Raw genomic sequence first — 10,679 nt, forward strand, 5'->3', positions numbered from 1 at the left:
GAGAGAGAGAGAGAGAGAGAGAGAGAGAGAGGGAATGTTTGTGGTATGTGCTCTCAGGCAGACAGACACACACACACACACACACAGACACACAGAGAACGTTTGTGGTGTGTGCTCTCAGACAGCCAGCCAGCCACACACACACACAAATACACACACACACAGGGAGAATGTTTATTGTACGTGCTCTCTTGTAAGGACTTTGGCAAATTCAGAGTACAAGATAATTAGTTGTCGCTGGAAGGGCAAATGTGTCATAGTGTATGACAATAGTTCTTGACTAGTTTAGGGATCACTTGTGAGTGACTAGAGACACTTTTGGTTATCACTCTGCAAGAATGACCCCATGTAAGTAGATACCTGGATCTTCTTTGTTCTATAAGGTGAAAAACCATCTCCACCAGTGAGAGCTATACAGATGAAATGTTCATAGTGCTGAGATTCAGAAATTCTGGTAAGTCTGTCATTTTCTGGTTGAGAAGTGAAAAGAATTTTGGATGGCTAAAACATCTGGCTCACATTCACCAGGTAGGAATTTCCTCATTGAGAAGGCAGAAATTCCTGCCTAGTGCACCATTTTCATGGCAAGGGTTCTTTATTTCCTTCAAAGAATCTTTGAAGTCAGTAAAACTTGTGAAGAAACACCTTGAAAACGTACATGAAACTCAGTTTCCCTTGCTTTCCAGTAGGCTGTGTTGAGCGCACCTTGGTTTAGCCTGCTTTCTGGGAGTCATGTTTGGGGTGTTGAGGATGAGCACAGAGTATTGATGCAGTCTGGATCTCCCATTGAGATGGTTTGTATATGCTCAGCCCAGGGAGTGGCACTATTAGGAGGTGTGGCCCTGTTGGAGTAGGTGTGTCACTGTGGGCATGGGCTTTAAGACCCTCATCCTAGCTGACTGGAAGTCAGTATTCTGCTAGCAGCCTTCAGATGAAGATGTAGATCTCTCAGCTCCTCCTGCACCATGCCTGCCCAGACGCTGCCATGCTCTCACCTTGATAATAATGGACTGAACCTCTGAACCTGTAAGCCAGCCCCAATTAAATGTTGTCCTTATAAGAGTTGCCTTGGTCATGGTGTTTGTTCACAGCAATAAAACCTAAACTAAGACAACCCCCCCCCCCACAGTGTCTACTTTATCCATTTTATACATGGCTTATTAATAGTTATGGTGACCATGTAACCACTTTCCCAAACAGTTATAGTGGCTCGTAGTGTCCTGGAGTAACTAGTCATATACTCTGGTTCACATCAAAAGCATCCTGGCTGAAACACTAGATTATGTGGAACTCTAATTTTCACCACTGAACACCTTGGTGATCCATTTGCACCCTTTAAACATTATCTATAGCCCAAGTTGTGTCCATTTAAAAACCAAGCTTCCAATGGTATATGGTTTGATTCATCAGTTATCCTCACTGCACAGTACTAAATAACTTCTCTAGAATAGGAATATTTTCTGTGCCTCAAGTCACCTCCTCTTATGCCAACTAGCCACATTTTATGCTTGTTTGTGTAGGCTCTGGAGCTTGACATTATGACCACACGTAAACTGAATGACTTGCAGAGGACCTCATGCAGGTCCATTGTCCAATCCAACAACGCATTCCTATCAAATGGCTCCTCTGATACTCCACACTGTGCCTGTAAGAGTGCAGTAACCTTGGCATTGGTTTTACATCTCTTTGTCTCTGTCTCTGTGTTACAAGGTAATGCTCAGTACTCTTTGCTCTTCATTTCTCAACTCCATCTTCTAGACCACTGTCCTTGCTCCCACTTTGATTCTCCCAAAGAGACAATTTTGAAACAATTTCACTGGTTTTCTGAAGGACATAAAAATGATAGATCTGATTAGGCAAGTCCATACTTTAAAAATCAGATATACAGTGCCTCAACATTAAATACTTTTAGCAGAGAATAATATCTATTCCATGGAGTTTTTTGGCCATTAAGACTCTAAAGCACCCCCTATTTGTCTAGGTGATGTGTTTTTCTTGCAGTATGTTGTTCTACATTGTCCTCTTCTCAGCTCTTTGGGGGAGTTGTTTGTTCAGCAAGTGCTATGTATAGTAAATTGCCATATGCATTTATGTTCCTATATAAATAATGAACAGTTCTGCATCCACCGACACTGTGATAGCTACAGCAATAATATATATCCCTTATTTTCTCGCAGAAAGATGTACAGAAGAGTTTTACCTTGCTTCAGCAGATGAGATTTATCAGATTGGCCATGACCTCATTTTTCTTCCTGGAAACAGACCTTTATATTAACAAGATTTTCTTTTCCACGGGCATTGGGTTAAAACACTCCACGCTAGGTAACTTGTCATTTATAGGCAGTCAATATCTGACCGATGTGTCTTTGGGACCATATGAATACTAACACTGATACTTCTAATGATGATCCTAAAGACAGATCTAATTCATGGTATCATGGACCAAGTCAGTCATGTCTGTGTCAGTAATGGGCTATGTAACGATGGCTACTTTTGTGTACACATATGGGATATGATCTAGATCTTCCCACAATCCTTCTGAAAAGGCTCTATTTGACCTTACTCTTCCAGCCCACTGTAACTGTTGGCAGCCAGATTTCTCCTTTCCTATGTTTTTGTTCGCATTAAAAAAAATAGGTTACATTTTATAATTCCAGATTTGAAGGTTATTGGAGTTATACGGACTTAACACTTTACAACAATGAACCAAAGAGAGTTTCTTATGAATGTTTAATAATTCTTGACATTTTATTAAGGAAAAGAACATCAACAAGATGTAGCCTTGAATATATAAGGCCATGGTGCCAGAAGGTCTTAATTGCATTGCAGACAGAAACACAAAATAATTGATATGTAGTAAGCTGTTTTCCAGAACAGCTAAAATACAACACCGTGTTATGGGTTGAGTATGGAATGTCCCCTGAAGGCTCATATACTTAAACACTTGATCCTCAGCTGGTGGTGCTGTTTGGGGAAGCACTGTGGTATCTTTAGAGGGTGGGATCTTTCTGGAGACAGGTAGGTTTTAGGAGTCTATCCCAGTCATGCTTCCAAACCAATCTGTGTCTCAGTTTCCTGGTCTAGCAAGAAGTGAAGAGTCTCAGGTCCCCCCCACCCCCGCCCTCCCTCATGCCTTCCTAGAAACAAGGACTACACTCCTTCAGAACTGTGGGCCCAAATAAATTCCCCCTTAAGTTATCTCCTGTTAGATCTTTAGTCATAGGGATGAGAGAAGTCACTAACACATGTTCTGGTAAAATAGAAAGAGATGGCAGAACTTACCTTCCAAAGACCGTATTCAGGTTTACTAAAACAGAGCTAAATGAAATTTTCTCTCTGACAATATCAGCATTCTACAGATTTTCAGGTTTTAAATTATGAACATCTGTTAACATCAAAGATATGTAGGGAGAGGCTCTAATAATAGAGCCTGTTTGCCTGTTGCCAGAGTGTTACAACAGAGAGCTTGGAGTCAGTGCAGGAACAACAGAACTGAGCAAACCAATTTGCATGACAGCCAGAATGTTTCCAGAAATGCATCCTGTCTCGACAGACATCCTGCATCAGCACCCAGATCCTGTCTGGTATTAGAGACCATGTACTATACAGTTCCTCTGCTTTGTTTCTCAGATGGAAAGACTCCAAGTGACTCTTGCCAACATGCCCCTGCCCTGTTGGTGTGCTGAGCACAGGCAGAAAGCACAGGGAAGCGTGTGTTTTCTCTATTCTCTGTAGTATAAGGAGACATATTATTCTGTACTGCAATGGCTCTAGATGGACCATATGATGACTAGACCCATCATATGGTCTGTGTTTTCATTTGTCTCTCTACAATTTGAGCCTGCTTTAGACATCCTAGGATCACTTACATAAATCCTAGTGATTATAGAGTTTATCAATATATAGCCAAATTGAAAGAAGCCTGGGGTGGAGGGAGTAGTGATTGTTTTGGTTTCGTTGTGAATACCTGGGGGAAGAAGGTGTCAGTGTTGGGTTCTTTTTTCGTTTTCAATTAGATCCAAACCTAATGGGTGTTAACTTCTCCATCCATAAGGATGGAAATATCTTAGGGTGACTTTCTGTGGACCCTTGAACATTCCAAAGTAGAATACCTAGAGGATGTAGGGATAGAAACTGGGTTCCTGTGATCCAGACACAGGTCAAAGGACTGAGCTGTGTGGTACACTGTGACCATGACTAGGAAGTACCACATGGAATCTCTTCACTTTCCACCCACGCCAGTAGTTGTGAGCCTGCGCAGCTGAGCAGGTGAGTGGATTAGAAGCGGATGGTGTGACCTGAGATGGCTCTGTATGTACTTGAAGCGCTGAGCTTAGAGGACCCTCATCAATACATGCTATCTGGGTTCTGTGGATGAAGCCCATGTAATGGTAGAGTTGAGTGAGCGGCACATGGCCAATTGGTCAGTACAAGGAGCAGTTTCTTGTCAAAGGAAAGAGTCAGGTTAACCAACAAGTGCACAAGCCCAAAGTCCCCCACTTGAAATGACAGATACACACAAAAATGAAAAAATAAAAACAACCCATGTTCCTTCTGTACTTTTCTCTCCCAGGAATTTTAAGCAGCTGGAGGAAAAGGAAAATAGATTGTGTTAGCAAGAAAACAATCATCAGTGACATTTTCAGGAGGAATGGAATATTAGCTAAGCACTGATATAGATGTGAGAAAGCACAGTGCCTAATGCTCATGAGCTTCTTTGTACTAGCAGGCAGAGATTTAAAAAATGACTCTGCTCCTCCTAAGCAGAGGTTTCTTATTTATTACTTATAGTAATTGCTAGTCAAGATGACTATTGTACCCACTGTAGCTGTTTAAGCATGTGGTAAGTGCTATCAGATTAAAGTATGAAATAACCATGGTACTGTTTCCCGAATATCTATAGAATGCTCCTCCATCAATAGACCCTGGCCAGGGTCAGAACATGGGCAATTATACCCATGTTCTGCAAAGGTACCTTCTATTGCAGGACCTTTATCTTGGCAATGTCAGGGGTATAATGATGGTCTAACAGAGAGAAGTAGAAAAGAAGTACAGAACTCAATCATGAGCATGTCCCAAGGCTGAGATGCCAACTGTGTAGTTTCCACCTTTGATCTTTATACCATCTGCTAGGCTAACCATTTTTCTTTCTCCGCACATGTGACATTGGTGTACTCATGCACCACATTCAGCCATGCACACTCTGAACTTTTATGAGTCCCTACAAAATGTTTCACAGAAGTGAAGTGGGTGACATTGCAATTTTATGGACATTCATAAAATGCATTTTATAAGCATTTGGGTAATGAATCAGCCTTTTAGAGGTCTCAAAATTTGTCCTTTTACAAAGAAGATGTGACTTATCCAATTTTTGAAGAAATGACTAAACTTATGAGAGGAGACTTGATGCTTCCAGACTGTCATTCTGTAAGTAATATTAACATGGTTCAAAGTCTGTGCTGTCAAAGAATGAGCACAAAGTTATCTACTTCCCCAAATCACAAGGTACTGATTTATTGATTTTCAACATGCTCTTAATGCTATAAAAATGTTTCTGGCCGGGTGGTGGTGGTGCGCGCCTTTAATCTCAGCACTTGGGAGGCAGAGGCAGGCAGATTTCTGAGTTCGAGGCCAGCCTGGTCTACAGAGTGAGTTCCAGGATAGCCAGGGCTACACAGAGAAACCCTGTCTCTAAAAAATAAAAAAAAAAAGTTTCTGATTTTATGTGCATAATCACATTGTCTAGCTTTGATTTTGTAGTAACATTTGTGATACAACAAACTAGTATCTTCACATCTTTACCCCTCATTTTCTATGCATATGAATACACCCAGTAATCATATTCTTGACTTAGTGGTGTATGTCTTAGGGATTTACTGCTGTGAACAGACACTATAACCAAGGTAATTCTTATAAGGATGACATTTAATTGGGGCTGACTTACAGGTTCAGAGGTTCAGTCCATTATCATCAAAGTAGGAGTATGGCAGCATCCAGGCAGGCATGGTGCAGGAGGAGCTAAGAGTTCTACATCTTCATCTGAAGGCTACTAGAAGACTGGCTTCCAGGAAGCTAGAATGAGGATTTTAAAGTCCAAGCCCACAGTGGCACACCTACTCCAACAAAGCCACACCTCCAAATAGTACTACTCCCTGGACTAGGCATACTCTAACCACCACAGTGCACTTTCCCATTGACCAAGTAAAATAAAATCAACCACAGTTAATTATAAAGCCACACATCAGAAGCATCTCAAACATATATAGTTCCCAATAAAGATTTAAATGGAATTTAAAATTCTAAACTAGAAAGCATGAAGCATACAATGATGTATGTAAAATATATTAATTTAGTTTTCCTCTACATAATAATGGTCTACAAATACAATGCTATTAGGACTTTAGAGAGCCTCATTTTGTGTGTGTTCATGTGCATATATATATTTAAAATATTTGTTTTTCTTATTTATGTTTATGTATGTATAGATGTATGTGCATTCTGTGAATGTACATGCATATGTGTGTGAGAACCTGAAGAGGCTGCTTAGAGCAAGAGTTATGGGCCATGTGAGATGCATGATGTGTGACTGGGAACTGAACTTTGGTTCTCTGCAAGAGTAGCAAGTGCAGAGCCATCTCTGCAGCCCCATCCATTTAACAACTGTTCTGAGATGATAATATATCATTTCTCCCTTCCCCTTCTTCCCTCCAGACTTTTCCATGTACCTACTTCTCTTTCAAATTCATGGCCTCCTTTTCTTTAATTGTGTGTGAGTGTGTATTCACAAATACATAACTACAACTTGTTCAGTCTATATAATATTTGCAGATATACAATTTTAATACACAAATACGTCTTATCCTTAGGACACACTGAAAAGTGGTCTTGAGTTTAGTGGTGCAGAGGGTGGAGTTAGCATTTCATCACCAATGGCTATGCTGTTCTTTATGGCCCTCATTAACATTAGGTATTACCAATTCTGCAGAAGGATACATTTTTTTGGATTTCTGTCAGGTACTGATCAATTTTTTTTTGAGGGGAATGGCTGGTTATTTTGTAGGGGTATATGTATACACTGGCCTTATGTTATCATAATAAAATGAGGGATTTCTGAAGAGAAAGGCTTCTTTTGGTTTAGAGTTTTGGACATTCGTAGTTTTAACTGGACCTCTGGCTTTTGTGCTCTGGTGAGATACCATGATGAGGTGGTACAGAGCCATTTGTCTCATGGGTAGGATGTGGAAGAAACGGTGTCCCACAATCCCTTTCAAGAGCTCTTCTGCAATGACCCGAGGGCCTCCTCCAAGGCTCCACTTCCTAAAGGAATCATCAACTCAGGACAGTGTCAAGACAGGGCCTAGCTCGGGACATTTGAAATCGGAAGCACACAGCAGTTGTGGATGGTTTCTTCCTACACTATATGTCTTTTCTATCTGATTGTTCACATTCCTCCTCTTTAGAGCTTCGTGTGGATTAGCCTTCATTTCTTTGTCTCTTCTTGATTCTCCTCCTTAGTCTTTTTGGTTGTTTCTTTGCATATGCTTCCATGAGAGCATTTCCATTTTAAACAAATTTTACTTTCCCAGTTTTAACGTGTGTATGGGCATCGAATCCCATTACAGATGGTTGTGAAGTGGGAGTGGATTGGTGGGTGAGTAGCAGGAGCGGGTAGGGGATAGGAGGTTTTCGAAGGGGAAATCAGGAAAGGGGAGAACATTTGAAATGTAAATAAAGAAAATATCTAATAAAAAAAGAAATTTTTGGAACATTCTAAGTGATAAACATTAAAAAAATAAAGTGTGTATGACATCTACATAAACTCAAAAAACCCAAAAGCTGTACAATTGCTGTCCCTTGCAATTGTCCTCTTAGTTCCTGCCTCCCAACCAACTGTGGCCATCACAGTTGCCCAATGTATGTATTCAGACTTTAGTTTTGTGTACTGAAGCAAATGCAAGCACACAAGCCTATTTTTACTTTTTCTGTTCATAAAATGTGGGAAGTTGCATACAGTTTCTGTATCTTGTTTTCCCCACCTGGGGATCCATATACAATCACCAAACACAGACACTATTGTGGATGATAACAAGTGCTGGCTGACAGGAGCCTGATATAGCTGTCTCCCTAGAGGCTCTGCCAGTGTCTGACAAATATAGAAGTGGTTGCTCACAGCCATCCATTGGACTGAGCACAGGTTCCCCAATGAAGGAGCTAGAGGAAGGACCCAAGGAGCTGAAGGGGTTTCAGCCCCATAGGAGGAACAACAATATGAACTAACTAGTATCCTCAGAGCTCCCAGGGACTAAAACACCAACCAAAGAGTACACAGGGAGGGACTCATGGATCCAGCTGCATATGTAGCAGAGGATGGCCTAGTAGGTCATCAATAGGAGAAGAGGCCCTTGGTCCTGTGAAAGCTCTATGCCCCAGTGTAGGGGAATGCCAGAGCCAGGAAGTGGGAGAGGGTGGGTTGGTGAGCAGGGGGAGGAGGGAGGGATATTTCTGAGGGGAAACCAGGAAAGGGAGAACATTTGAAATGTAAATAAAGAAAATATCTAATAAAAAAAGAAAAAAGAAAATGTAAGAAGTTGCATATAATTTCTGTATCTTGTTTTCTCTTGTCCATGTCGCTACTGTTCTAGGATGACATCTGCCTTTGTCTCAGACTGGCCTGGAACTCACCAGGCAGCCCGGGCTAGCCTTTAACTTAAAGTTCTCTTGCCTTAGCCTCTCAAGGGCAGGGATTCTATACTTCTTTATTTGATATTTTGGAGTTCTCTCCCTTCCAGTACTTAGTGAATTTTATTATCTCTAAACCCACAGAGGGTCTTGATAAGAAAACTATTCGCCATTCAAAATTATAAAACTAATTTTCTATTTGTCTGCTGTTTAGATAGTTTTAATTTTTATGGGATGCATTTTATCAGTCCAGAGAGTATTGCTGTGAAGCCCGAATCTCACAATTTTTCCCAAGTGGGGAGCCAGTCGCCTCAACAGTGTTTAGAGAATAATCCATCTTTTTCCAATTTATTTGAAATGCCATGTTACTCCAGAATAAATTCTTATAAACACCCTTGTCTGTTTGAAGAAAGTCTCTATTCTGTTTCACTGATTGATTCGTCTGGGCCAGACTGGCACTGTAAAGTTTTAATTTCCCCACTGTTCAAATGGATTTTGTTAGCTAGTGAGGGAAATGACCTTTTTTTCTTAGTTATTTCCAAAATTTCTTTGTTATTTTCTTGTCTTTTATCTTATGGGTGAACTTTACAACTAATTAGTCAAGGTCAAAAATCTTTTGCTATAATGTTGGAGTTGCATTAAATTTACAGGAACAGCCGTGAATAAATTGTGTCCTTATAGTGGCTTCCATGTGGAAAATAAAATGTCTGCCGATTGACATTGTTTTTGGTACAACTGTGTAATTTCTCTGCTTTCTCTAGGGATTAATTTTGAGGCACCTTGAGTATCTTTGGGCATTTATTATAGGAGTTTATTTTCCTCTGTCCTCATTATATACCTTGCTGGTTACTTGTGCATTAGTTTTTTTTTTTTTAATAAACTGGTCTATTTTGTTGCTTTAGTTTTTATAAAGGATATTCCAAAACACGTGCATGCATGCATGCACACACTACAATGTACAACGCATCCCTGGGTTTTGCCTAACCAAATAACCATCACTCTACAACCAATTCTCTATTGTTCTCTACCAAATCTATGCTGTGAAACCTAGGTATTCCATTTTAATATGCGTTTATGAAAGATACGGACTGTCTCTTAAAAGTACAAATATAACATAGTACCACAGTTGAATAATGGTGACAACAATCCCTTGATATCATCAAATATATTCATAACAGACATTCCCTCCATTGTCTATAAATATTCTTTTTGATGGTTGGGAGGTGGTGACACATTCCTTTAATCCCAGTACTCAGGAGGCAGAGGCAGGAGGGTCTCTGAGTTGAAGGACAGTCTAGTGTACAGTACTGCCTGTGTGTGCACGGGATGGAACCATCTGTGGGAGCATGGGTCGCCGGTCAAGGCCTGGATCCATGAAGGAAACCGACTCTGTCACGGTAGCCATCAACTGCCAATGGCTCCTCAGATAGGAGCAGGGCTTCACGATCCTCAGTGGGAAAAGTTTTCATTACTGTTTCAATGTCATTGTTTATTATGATTCTATTTAAATTCATTGTAAAATATGACTTTTAATTTTGGTAGGTCATGCATATTTTTCTAAATTCATCCATTTCTTGTAAATGTTCTGTCTTTTTGGAATATGTATTTTTGATCTTTTTGTTGTCAATTTTTATTTTCTTGAGATAAGGTCTCTCTGTGTAGCTGTGGCTATCCTGAAACTTGCTCTGTAGATCAAGCTGGCCTTGAACTCTGAGAGACTTGCCTGCATCTGTCTCTTGAGTGCTGGGATTAAAGGTGTGTGCTTCCATCTGCTTGGTCAGTGATCTGGGTGTCATTGGAGTCTGTAGAAGAATCTCCATTCTTAGTACTAATTTCACTGATTTGTGTTCTTTCTCTTTGCTTTGATTAGTTAGACTAAGGGTTTGCTAAGTTTGTTGATATTTTCAAAGAATTATTTGTTTAATTCTGTTTTTTCAACTCTTAATTTTATTAATTTTTATCTTAATCTTTGTTGGTGCTTGTCATATACTGAATTTGAG

Source organism: Mastomys coucha, unplaced genomic scaffold (assembly GCF_008632895.1).
Source record: "Mastomys coucha isolate ucsf_1 unplaced genomic scaffold, UCSF_Mcou_1 pScaffold7, whole genome shotgun sequence".
NCBI lineage: Eukaryota > Metazoa > Chordata > Mammalia > Rodentia > Muridae > Mastomys > Mastomys coucha.